The sequence below is a fragment of the Engystomops pustulosus genome, chromosome 1, assembly GCF_040894005.1.
Source record: "Engystomops pustulosus chromosome 1, aEngPut4.maternal, whole genome shotgun sequence".
Classification (NCBI taxonomy): domain Eukaryota; kingdom Metazoa; phylum Chordata; class Amphibia; order Anura; family Leptodactylidae; genus Engystomops; species Engystomops pustulosus.
The window spans coordinates 14178994-14192178 of NC_092411.1; the positions used below are offsets into that span (position 1 = coordinate 14178994).

General features: G+C 45.8%; 1 protein-coding gene across 1 annotated transcript in view; it reads left to right on the forward strand.

Moving 5' to 3' along the window:
* The first annotated feature begins 554 nt into the window (after window positions 1–554).
* Window positions 555–13185, forward strand: part of LOC140117215 (phospholipid-transporting ATPase IC-like) — a 74820-nt gene continuing 62189 nt past the window's right edge. The window contains exon 1 of the mRNA XM_072133710.1: window positions 555–622. The gene's annotated coding sequence lies outside the window, so the exon portion shown is untranslated. The remainder of the gene's footprint in view (window positions 623–13185) is intronic.

Sequence of the window (13185 nt, forward strand, 5' to 3'; positions counted from 1 at the left end):
AGGTCACCAGAGGTCACAGGGGGCAGAGGGGTCCGTCTGTAACTAGGGATCGTCTGTAAGTCTGGTGTCCTTAAGTAGGGGACCACCTGTGCTATAAATTGGTAATTTTTTTTTTTACTTCCCACTTCTTCTTCTACTTTCACTACAGTCTGTAATATTTGTAAACTAACGCAACGCGAGATGTTAACTTCCAGTAATCCGCCACAACCAATAATCCCATAATCTGGTTTTTCTTTTTGAACAAATACATTTCCTATGGTCGCAGGTTACACAGATGTCACTTCATCTCTAGCCCTGGAGTAGCCACTCACATACATTGGGTCAATTAGATATATGGACATTTACAATGGGGGACCCCCCCCCCCTTCTAGTATCTTTATAGACTGACCCCCAATCTGGGTGTTGCGATCGTGTAATCTCGTACTCTCCTACCTGTTGACGTCTTGTCTTCACCTGGAGGAAGGAGGAATGAGTCTGTAGAACTTGTTTGTTACAGTGTAACCACTGCCGTCCATCCAATCCCTGACAGCTACTAATCAGTCCTGGTGGACACACCTTCACCGTGTCTGTAGTCCTTAGTGCCTTATTATACCAGGACTTCTCATGGGTGAGGACTCTCCAGGTAAGACTTTGTGGATTTTCATCTCTATGCCTCCTATACATGTCTGTTAGATACATAAATTGACAGATCCTAATGTTTTACATTGATTAAGTTAACGTAAAAGTATATCTGATGCAGCAGAGCTGAGTTTGTCATCCGGCACTGCTCATTGTAGTACCACGTTATTGTATTTCTATGGAGTCCGTAGTAAACTTTTTCCACTTTCTGTACTTGAAAAGTTAAATATACCAAAAATACACCCAAAAAAACAGAAGTTACAAATTTGGGCACTGCTACATCTGTATTTACAGTAAATGTATATTTTTTATATACAGGAAGTCCCCGGGTTACATACAACATAGGTTCCATAGGTTTGTTCTTAAGTTGAATTTGTATGTAAGTCGGAACTGTATATTTTATAATTGTAGATCCAGACAAAAAAAATTTTTTGCCCCGGTGACAATTGGAGTTACAAAATTTTTGGCTGTAATTGGACCAAGGATTATCAATAAAGCTTCATTACAGACACCTTACAGCTGATCATTGCAGTCTGGGACTATAGTAACATCCAGAGAGGTCACCAGAGGTCACAGTGGGCAGAGGGGTCCGTCTTTAACTAGGGGTCATCTGTAAGTCGGGTGTCCTTAAGTAGGGGACCGCCTGTATATATTTTTCCAAGCACAAGTTTTTAGTTTCCGCCTTGTATTGAAATGGCCAATATTTTGTACTATGTTGGCGTCCTTCCTGTTAGACCCTTCTATCTAGACCCAACTGTTATACATACGATAATAGAGAAAAACACAATATGATATCATGAAAAACTTTATAGTGGAGTATATCAAGATATTGGCAGTGTACCCAAGCAAATAGCCACCATTATCCAATTGGGAGGGTCTTCCAAAAGTGACAATTTGACAACTATCATTCGATCCAATTGACAACGAAGTGCAGAACACAACTTGTTACTTTGTATCCTATTGGCTTTGTTCTTCTGGCGTGAGACATTGGGGGCTATTGATCAAACACGTGGCTATCACCTGATGTTGACAGGGGCAAGACTGAACCCGGAGACAGAACTACATGATGATTGATAGATACTTTCCTGATTACTCCGATCCTAATTCCATAACATACGGGTATCCGGTGGTCACATTTCCCAGCTGTATTTCCTCTCCTATTGAGCACTAGATAATTTTATGGCGCTGTTTATGAGTTTATTGTCCTCCTGTAACAGGTTTGGCGTTTCCTGTCTGTCCCGTTTTGACTTTATGACAGGGTTACTAATCCCTTGCTCAGAGTTTTAACCCCGGGCTCTGTTTTTAGAGTTTTGTGGGAGTCAATAGTAAAAATCGCAAAGTAATGAATTATTCAACAGAAGATTTCAAGAGATTACAATCTATAGGATAATAGGTGATGCATAATTATCCAGCTATGTTTTACTTAACAAGGAAGCGAACATAGAACTGGTGCCGGCCATGATCTGTGTAGGGGCACTAAAATATTGGCCGATCGTGTTTGATAAAGGGATTTGAGGAGTAGGAGGGGAATACATTGAGTTATATTAGAGCTCGTGATGGGCCTGGCTAAAAGGTGCTTTTAGGACAAGCTGAAAGGTGTAGATATTGGAATTTAATTTGCTTGGTGTAGTGCATTCCAGAGAGTAGGTGCAGCTCAAGTAGAGTAGAATTTCTGGAAATTAGTTTCAGATTGTTGGCAGTTTAGTGAAGATAATTAGATGAGTGTTTAACAGAGATGAAGAAAGGGAGTAGTGGAGTTTTGTGCTTGCGAGTGAGAAGTTTGTGTATTCTATATGGGACTGCTAAGGAATAAAGGCTTCAAACTAGAGGTTGGACAAGAACATGATTTGGATACATTGTCCAAGGGATTATAAGGGACTATACTTGACAGAGTAAAGAAAGTGTAGTCATACTCATGCCCAGTAACCTTGAAGTTCATTATGGGGACTGATCCTAATATAAAGATGCCAGTACTATAAATAATACATTATATCTATTATAGTCTTGTACAGATTTTACATTGGGGTCAATCAACATGAAGTTACATCTCTTTGGAAGACTAATTAGTAATGAGAAATAATAATCAAGATGGCGGCACGGTGGCTTAGTGGTTAGCACTACAGCCTTGCAGCGCTGGGGACCTGGGTTCAAGTCCCAGGCTCAACATCTGCAAAGAGTTTGTATGTTCTCTCCGTGTTTGCGTGGGTTTCCTCCGGGTCCTCCGGTTTCCTCCCACACTCCAAAACATACTGGTAGGTTGATTAGATTGCGATACCCAATTAGGGATTTGGCAAAACTTGTGCAGTGCTGCATAATCTGTGTGCACTATATAAATACAGGAATTATTATATGAGAGTGATAGTTAGAGTAAGGCCAGCGATGGCAGCTGTGTGACTGCACACTATGTAGTTATGAAGACTACAATGGATTTATAGTACAAGTGATGTAAGTTTGCTCATATGGTTTTTAGCCACATGACACCCGTGTCCGCCCTCACAGTTGCTCGTTACGTCACTAACAATAGGTAAGAGTTGTATGAGAATTGGAGGAGGACAGATAAGAAGCTGTGGAAAGCTATAGCTTATGTACATATTGTGACAACCAGTCCTGCGGGCTCACCTTTTCCTTGCGTAGGACGTGTTAGTCGGCGGAGTGCACAAAAATGAGGACTTGCCACTCTTGTTGCACAAGTAACAAATCACAGACAACTAAATCACACGCAGGAATGTCCCAGACTTGTCCAGGAGCCAACTCAACCAAACCAGACAAAGACTACAGGGATGGAGCAGAGCGAGGTCAGAGAGATCGCACTCATCATATGTGCAACAACCGGAAGCATCCACAGAGTCAGGAGAGGCAGATCCGGAGGGGGGTCCAGCATAATTATCTGTATCTTCCCCCAAAACTTTTTAAAAGAAGTTAGTGGAAAGCTGTATGGGAGTCAATGGGTGGGAAAAAGACACTCGGGCTAATAAATTCATCAGAACCGCTGGAGATGTGGGCTGATGTATTGGAACCAGATAACGCAGAACCTGCAGAGGACTTGTGAAGTCCAAAAGTTAGAGGGATTGTACCGCTACGGCGCTAAATGAATAAAGATTATTATTATTATTTATTATTATTATCAAGTTTACATGTTATTCCCTACATGATCTGCGATTATGCACTGATCAGTGGAGGTCCGACTAGTCGAACCCCCACGATCCAGAGAATGGGCTCAGTTTTTACTATAAGGTTACATGGCAGGGTGGGCTTGTGTATCACTGCTCCATTCTATAATATGGGAGTGTGGGAATTGCAGAGTACAGCTTGTGTGTCTCCGACATTCCCAAAAAAATGGCACATGAAAATGCCAGAAATAGCTGAGTGCTGTGCTCTCATACATTAGAATAGAGTGAAAGGATGACTGTCCACTCCTCTAATCAGTGAGATTTGGACCCCGTTTATAGGGGTCCCGTTTTCATAAGCGATGGGGTTATCAGCTCTCACGGATAAGCTTGTTAACCCCTATCCTTGATATAAACCTCTTTAACAGATTATCGCTGCACTGGTGGCAGAAGGGGAATCTACATAATTTTGGGAAGATATTGGTTTTGGTAATGTTTTGACTAATTATTGCATGTTGATGGCATGCACAAGCTGGAACAATGAGGAAATTTTTGTGTCGTGGTCACTAGATTTGGAGCCTCATCATAGTAAATCAGAATAGCAAGGCAGAGACAATAAAACTTAAAGGAGTTGTCCACTTTCAGCAAATATGAATAAGCTCAGGAGGTGAGTATGTAAACATTAAAATATAACCTTTAATAATATCATATAAAAAATGTCAAAAAAGAAGTGTCACCTACCCTGTCATCTAGATGGGACACCATATGCAGAAGATACGAACTCAAATAAATACAAAAAGTGCACCGTCCAGTGAAGACATTAGTCAATGACAACAATAGTCTTACCGTGGTTCGGACGTAAGTTGCATCCACGGGTAGGAGGTGGGGGTGCCTCAAGGAGGAGGAAGAGCTCACCCTAGTGGACCCACACAACTCCCGCCCTGACAAGGGCAGTCCACAGCTGACCCTACAGGTACCGGGACATACCCCCTACGAGCACCAAAAAAGGATGAAGCGTCCCTGACGCGTTTCGTTATACTCTTCAGAGGGACTTTAAGAAGACTTGGTGCTGGAAGATGGTCCGACTGTATGTGCACCGGACGTAGTCCAAATTTACTTGCACCAAGGGCTAGTAGGTAGATTGTGGACAGAGCTGTAAGCAAATGTCCTAGACTTGACTGCGGGTCACCGGTCACAGTGGTGGACTAGGTGACCTCTTATCTGCAGGCTGGCATGGTGAGCGCGCCAGACAGAGGTAACTTCCGCCTCTTTAAACCACAAAGCCCCGCCCAGCTGCGCCGTGATTGGGCGCACCTGCCTTGCCCCAGAAGCCGTATTGGTCTATGTGCGGGGCGCCCCAGTAGCTGGCTGAGGCGGACCGCAGCGAAAACCGAACTGCTGAAACCTCGGACCGTAAGGAGGACAGCGCCGGTCCAGACAAGGTTACAGTGCGCATGCGCAGAGTAAAGAGGGGGGGGCGGGTTAGAGTAAACCGTTGCCGAGGCAACATGTGACGCCCATCTCCTGTGGGCGTAATTACCACTTGTACTGTGGTGATTCAATCATGGGGGACCGACAGACATGGGAGAGAGGAGAAAGGTGCCGTTTCTCGGCACCGAAATCACAGTACTAAAAATCAAAAAATTATCCGGTAAAGACAAGAGTGTACTTATGAAAGGTGTATACACCGTCTATGTTATATAGACGTATAAACATAAGAGTGGGGACAATGACGGCATGGGGTGGATACAAGCTCAGTGGCCTGAAGTATAGTAACCCCTCTACCCCAGTATATATGTAGCAAGAGACATTACAAAAACGGCGTAAATGACAATAACTCATTTAGGCCCAAGGGGTACACAGTGTTCAACGTAAATATCCACCTCGCTTCCTTCTGGAGGATAGTTCTGTCCCAGTTACCCCCTCTGAGAGGCGGGGGGACAAGTTCAATACCCATGAATCGTACCACGGAGGCGTCCCCATTGTGGTGCAGTGTGACATGATTAGACAAAGGTTTGTCGCGTCCATGTTGGATGTCTCCCAGGTGTTCCCCTACTCTTCTTCTAAACTCCCTAAACGTTTTGCCTACATACTCCAAACCACAGTCACAGGTAACCTTATAGATGACCCCGGAACACCTACAATTAATGAAGTCCCGGATTTTATAGGTTTTACCTGTGACGTTGCTGGTGAATGTTTTACCCGTTTGGATATATGGGCAAGCGACACAGCCCCCACATTTAAAGCTCCCAAGCGGACGTCTATCCAACCAAGTACCTTGGGATTTAGGAGGAACAAAATGGCTCTTAACCACCCTGTCCTTGATGGAGCGTGTCTTCCGAAATGTGATGGACGGTGTCGGCCCTACTAGGGTCTTTAGATCATGGTCCATCAGCAAAATGGGCCAATGCTTCTCCAGGATGGCTCGAGCCTCCCTTGAGCCGTTATCAAAGGTGGCAACCATACGAAGTTTAGTGTCCGCTTCCATCCTGGTTCGTTTCGGAGTACCCTGTAAGAGTTCAGTACGGTTGGTCCTGAGGCTGCTTTGATACGCCTCTCTCAGAACCTCATCCGGGTAGCCTCTTTCACGAAACCGGGTCCGTAGGTCCCGTGCTTGTGTATGGAAGTCATTAAGGGAGCTACAATTTCTGCGGACTCGCAGGTATTGGCCCTTGGGAATACCTTTGCGGAGTGGGTACGGATGGTGACTCTCCCATCTCAGCAGTGAGTTAGTTGAGGTCGGTTTGCGATATATAGAGGAGTGTAACATACCGTCCTGGGAGCGTGTGATGAGTACATCCAGGAAAGGGAGGGTACTGGTGTGACTCTCTGACGTGAAGCGGAGCCCAATGTGATTATGATTAAGGGACTCTACGAAACGTTCAAAGTCAGATGCCTCACCCTTCCACAGGACGAATATGTCGTCGATATATCGCAAAAATAGATCGACCTGTTCAATCCCTATCGGTGGAGTGTCGCCAAAGACCACTGTGGCCTCCCACCAGCCCAGGAGTAAATTGGCATATGAGGGAGCGCAAGGGCTCCCCATAGCGGTACCCCTGAGCTGGTGGTAAATATGGCCATCAAAGAGGAAGGAGTTGCTGTTGAGGGTAAACGTGAGAAGATCAAGAATCAGTCCATTATGTGCTTGATACTGGGTACCCCTGGTAGAGAGAAAAAAACTTACCGCATCCAGTCCCTTTGTATGGGGGATGGAGGAATACAAAGCCTCAACGTCAATGCTACAAAGGAGTGTGTTAGGTTCAGTAATCAGACCCTCGATGTGTCGTAGGAGATCAGCTGTGTCCCTAAGATACGATGGCAAGGAATGCACAAATGGACGGAGGATGGTGTCGATGTACACACCCACATTTTGACATATCGAATTTACACCGGATACAATGGGCCTACCCTTTAGGGGTGTTGTCCCCTTATGTATTTTCGGGAGGCAATAAAAAGTCGGCGTCACCGGTTTTTTTATATCCATAAATTCGTATTCGTCATCACTAATAAGTTTATTCCGTCTGGCAATTCCCAGTATGGCCCGTAGTTCTACTTGGTACCTCGGCCCAGGATTAGAGCCGAGTACCTCGTAACCCGTTGGGTCATTCAGTAAACTTTTGCACATCTGTGCATAGTCCTTCGCATCCATTATCACGATATTACCCCCTTTATCCGAAGGTTTTATAGTAAGGGTACTGTCCTTCTCGAGTGTGCAAAGTGCATCAATCTCCTCCTTGGTGCAGTTATGTCTGCAAGAAGGGGGCTGGACCTGTCTGAGATCTGAACACACCAGTTCCACAAACACGTCCACACACGAGAGGTCGCCCTGTGGGGGCATTTTAGAGCTTCTATTTTTTAAAGAAGTGAAAGGACCCTGGCCCTCTGTTTTGGGTTCAGAATGCTCCAGACTGGCCAGAAGTCTAACGTCCGCCACCATATCGGGAGGTATTCCCAATTCTCTACCCGATTTCTCATTTATTTTATTAAAAAATTTTTGCCACTGCAATTTACGTGCAAATAAATGCACGTCTTTCGTCCATGTGAATGCATCAAAATCTGAAGAGGGAACAAATGATAGGCCTTTAGATAAAACTGCCATTTCCCCGTTATTGAGTGCTCTCTTCGAGAGATTGATTATTTGGGGGGAGCTGTTGGATTGGGTGCTAAATTTCGGTTCCTTAGGGGATACGGGTTCTCTAAAAAACGGGGGACAATACCTCTGCCCCTATTGCCCCTTGGACCGCCCCTTTTTGTGTTCCTCCCTTTTCTCTCTTTATGAGGGCCTTCACTATCAGAAATTTCCGCCTCTGTGGAAGAGACTTCAGTGTCTGTAATTCTTGATTGTGGGCGTGAATTCAGTACTGTGTATACCTTGTTCTCTTTGAAATCCTGTAGATCCCTAACAAATTGCCTGTGTTTCCTCTCTTTGAGAAAGTATTGATATTTATCAACAGTGTTTTTCAGGGATGTTTCCTTAATTGAGAACTCGGGTTCAGTTGCAAAATTCTTAACTAAATCTATTTGTTCCTGGAGTGCCTTATCAAGTTTATCTAAGTTAGTTTTCTCCTCCTCAAGGAGGATGCCCATAAACCTGAGGGAACTGGCGGTTGCTTCTTTTTCCCACTTCGTACTAAGGGTGGTGCTCTTAAGACGACTACCCGGAGTCAATGTGATCCTTAGACCACGGGGGACAATACCATTCTTAAGATAATTTTCCAGACTCTGGACCTCCCACCACGATGTGCAGTGGTCCTTGTAAAGTCTAGTGAGGTCTTTGAAAGCGGACTGGAAAGATGGGGTGTATTTCTTTTGAACTAAATCCTTCTCCGAAAAAACGTCTTTAGCCTCAGATAGCCATGCTTGTCTATCGATCCCTGCCGATAAAAAACCAGCCATAGTGTGGTCACATATAACCAAAAGATAAGCCAAATATACTCACAAAAATTATAGAAATATGAATAAGCTCAGGAGGTGAGTATGTAAACATTAAAATATAACCTTTAATAATATCATATAAAAAATGTCAAAAAAGAAGTGTCACCTACCCTGTCATCTAGATGGGACACCATATGCAGAAGATACGAACTCAAATAAATACAAAAAGTGCACCGTCCAGTGAAGACATTAGTCAATGACAACAATAGTCTTACCGTGGTTCGGACGTAAGTTGCATCCACGGGTAGGAGGTGGGGGTGCCTCAAGGAGGAGGAAGAGCTCACCCTAGTGGACCCACACAACTCCCGCCCTGACAAGGGCAGTCCACAGCTGACCCTACAGGTACCGGGACATACCCCCTACGAGCACCAAAAAAGGATGAAGCGTCCCTGACGCGTTTCGTTATACTCTTCAGAGGGACTTTAAGAAGACTTGGTGCTGGAAGATGGTCCGACTGTATGTGCACCGGACGTAGTCCAAATTTACTTGCACCAAGGGCTAGTAGGTAGATTGTGGACAGAGCTGTAAGCAAATGTCCTAGACTTGACTGCGGGTCACCGGTCACAGTGGTGGACTAGGTGACCTCTTATCTGCAGGCTGGCATGGTGAGCGCGCCAGACAGAGGTAACTTCCGCCTCTTTAAACCACAAAGCCCCGCCCAGCTGCGCCGTGATTGGGCGCACCTGCCTTGCCCCAGAAGCCGTATTGGTCTATGTGCGGGGCGCCCCAGTAGCTGGCTGAGGCGGACCGCAGCGAAAACCGAACTGCTGAAACCTCGGACCGTAAGGAGGACAGCGCCGGTCCAGACAAGGTTACAGTGCGCATGCGCAGAGTAAAGAGGGGGGGGCGGGTTAGAGTAAACCGTCCATTTGTGCATTCCTTGCCATCGTATCTTAGGGACACAGCTGATCTCCTACGACACATCGAGGGTCTGATTACTGAACCTAACACACTCCTTTGTAGCATTGACGTTGAGGCTTTGTATTCCTCCATCCCCCATACAAAGGGACTGGATGCGGTAAGTTTTTTTCTCTCTACCAGGGGTACCCAGTATCAAGCACATAATGGACTGATTCTTGATCTTCTCACGTTTACCCTCAACAGCAACTCCTTCCTCTTTGATGGCCATATTTACCACCAGCTCAGGGGTACCGCTATGGGGAGCCCTTGCGCTCCCTCATATGCCAATTTACTCCTGGGCTGGTGGGAGGCCACAGTGGTCTTTGGCGACACTCCACCGATAGGGATTGAACAGGTCGATCTATTTTTGCGATATATCGACGACATATTCGTCCTGTGGAAGGGTGAGGCATCTGACTTTGAACGTTTCGTAGAGTCCCTTAATCATAATCACATTGGGCTCCGCTTCACGTCAGAGAGTCACACCAGTACCCTCCCTTTCCTGGATGTACTCATCACACGCTCCCAGGACGGTATGTTACACTCCTCTATATATCGCAAACCGACCTCAACTAACTCACTGCTGAGATGGGAGAGTCACCATCCGTACCCACTCCGCAAAGGTATTCCCAAGGGCCAATACCTGCGAGTCCGCAGAAATTGTAGCTCCCTTAATGACTTCCATACACAAGCACGGGACCTACGGACCCGGTTTCGTGAAAGAGGCTACCCGGATGAGGTTCTGAGAGAGGCGTATCAAAGCAGCCTCAGGACCAACCGTACTGAACTCTTACAGGGTACTCCGAAACGAACCAGGATGGAAGCGGACACTAAACTTCGTATGGTTGCCACCTTTGATAACGGCTCAAGGGAGGCTCGAGCCATCCTGGAGAAGCATTGGCCCATTTTGCTGATGGACCATGATCTAAAGACCCTAGTAGGGCCGACACCGTCCATCACATTTCGGAAGACACGCTCCATCAAGGACAGGGTGGTTAAGAGCCATTTTGTTCCTCCTAAATCCCAAGGTACTTGGTTGGATAGACGTCCGCTTGGGAGCTTTAAATGTGGGGGCTGTGTCGCTTGCCCATATATCCAAACGGGTAAAACATTCACCAGCAACGTCACAGGTAAAACCTATAAAATCCGGGACTTCATTAATTGTAGGTGTTCCGGGGTCATCTATAAGGTTACCTGTGACTGTGGTTTGGAGTATGTAGGCAAAACGTTTAGGGAGTTTAGAAGAAGAGTAGGGGAACACCTGGGAGACATCCAACATGGACGCGACAAACCTTTGTCTAATCATGTCACACTGCACCACAATGGGGACGCCTCCGTGGTACGATTCATGGGTATTGAACTTGTCCCCCCGCCTCTCAGAGGGGGTAACTGGGACAGAACTATCCTCCAGAAGGAAGCGAGGTGGATATTTACGTTGAACACTGTGTACCCCTTGGGCCTAAATGAGTTATTGTCATTTACGCCGTTTTTGTAATGTCTCTTGCTACATATATACTGGGGTAGAGGGGTTACTATACTTCAGGCCACTGAGCTTGTATCCACCCCATGCCGTCATTGTCCCCACTCTTATGTTTATACGTCTATATAACATAGACGGTGTATACACCTTTCATAAGTACACTCTTGTCTTTACCGGATAATTTTTTGATTTTTAGTACTGTGATTTCGGTGCCGAGAAACGGCACCTTTCTCCTCTCTCCCATGTCTGTCGGTCCCCCATGATTGAATCACCACAGTACAAGTGGTAATTACGCCCACAGGAGATGGGCGTCACATGTTGCCTCGGCAACGGTTTACTCTAACCCGCCCCCCCCTCTTTACTCTGCGCATGCGCACTGTAACCTTGTCTGGACCGGCGCTGTCCTCCTTACGGTCCGAGGTTTCAGCAGTTCGGTTTTCGCTGCGGTCCGCCTCAGCCAGCTACTGGGGCGCCCCGCACATAGACCAATACGGCTTCTGGGGCAAGGCAGGTGCGCCCAATCACGGCGCAGCTGGGCGGGGCTTTGTGGTTTAAAGAGGCGGAAGTTACCTCTGTCTGGCGCGCTCACCATGCCAGCCTGCAGATAAGAGGTCACCTAGTCCACCACTGTGACCGGTGACCCGCAGTCAAGTCTAGGACATTTGCTTACAGCTCTGTCCACAATCTACCTACTAGCCCTTGGTGCAAGTAAATTTGGACTACGTCCGGTGCACATACAGTCGGACCATCTTCCAGCACCAAGTCTTCTTAAAGTCCCTCTGAAGAGTATAACGAAACGCGTCAGGGACGCTTCATCCTTTTTTGGTGCTCGTAGGGGGTATGTCCCGGTACCTGTAGGGTCAGCTGTGGACTGCCCTTGTCAGGGCGGGAGTTGTGTGGGTCCACTAGGGTGAGCTCTTCCTCCTCCTTGAGGCACCCCCACCTCCTACCCGTGGATGCAACTTACGTCCGAACCACGGTAAGACTATTGTTGTCATTGACTAATGTCTTCACTGGACGGTGCACTTTTTGTATTTATTTGAGTTCGTATCTTCTGCATATGGTGTCCCATCTAGATGACAGGGTAGGTGACACTTCTTTTTTGACATTTTTTATATGATATTATTAAAGGTTATATTTTAATGTTTACATACTCACCTCCTGAGCTTATTCATATTTCTATAATTTTTGTGAGTATATTTGGCTTATCTTTCACTTTCAGCAAATAATTTATATATTTTGTGTATTGAAAAGTTATACAATTTTCCAATATATTTTCTGTATCAATTCATCATGTTTTTCTAGATCTCTGCTTGCTGTCCTGCTATAAAAGCTTCTGTGTTTACAGTACTGCCACTGGATAGAAATCTGTCCATGGTCATGGGATGTCACACAGGTGCATGAGCCATTATTATCATAGAGAGTAATCAGAGCCATGTGATACTAACGGCTCATGCACCTGCCTGTCCATCACATGACTATGGACAGATTTCTATCCACTGGCAGTAAACAATGAAGTTTCCTATAGAAGGACAGCAAGCAGAGATCTAGAAAACCATGACGAATTGATACCGAAGATATATTGGAAAACTGTATAACTTTGTATACACAAACAATATTAATTATTTGCTGAAAGTGGACAAGCCCTTTAACCTTTACTCAATTAGTAAAAACCATATAGATACAATGAGGCACATTTACTTACCCGTCCCGTCACGATCCCCGTGGTGCGTTGTCCGACGAGGATTCGGGTCTGCCACGATTCACTAAGATCGTGCGCCCAATTTCCTGCATGTGTCGCTTCCCCGCTCAGGTCTGCCAGAGTTCACCATCTTCTTCCCGGTGCATGTAAGTGCTGATCTTGCGGCACAATTTGCTTTTTAAATTTCGCGGTTTGTCCGAATCAGTTGGGTTGTCTGACCTCCATGCCCCCGATTTGCGCCAAAAACCTGGGCAATTCAGCGCAAAACGGAAAAATTGCAAAAGCCGACGAAAATGTGGCATTCAGATCCTTAGTTAATGTGCCCCAATGTATATGAGCACATGCATTAACGTTATGGTAAAGAGTAATACACCTGGGAAGGGACAGCGTGGGTACTGTACTTGTCAGGCCGGGGGTCATCAGGGTGTATATAGAATTAG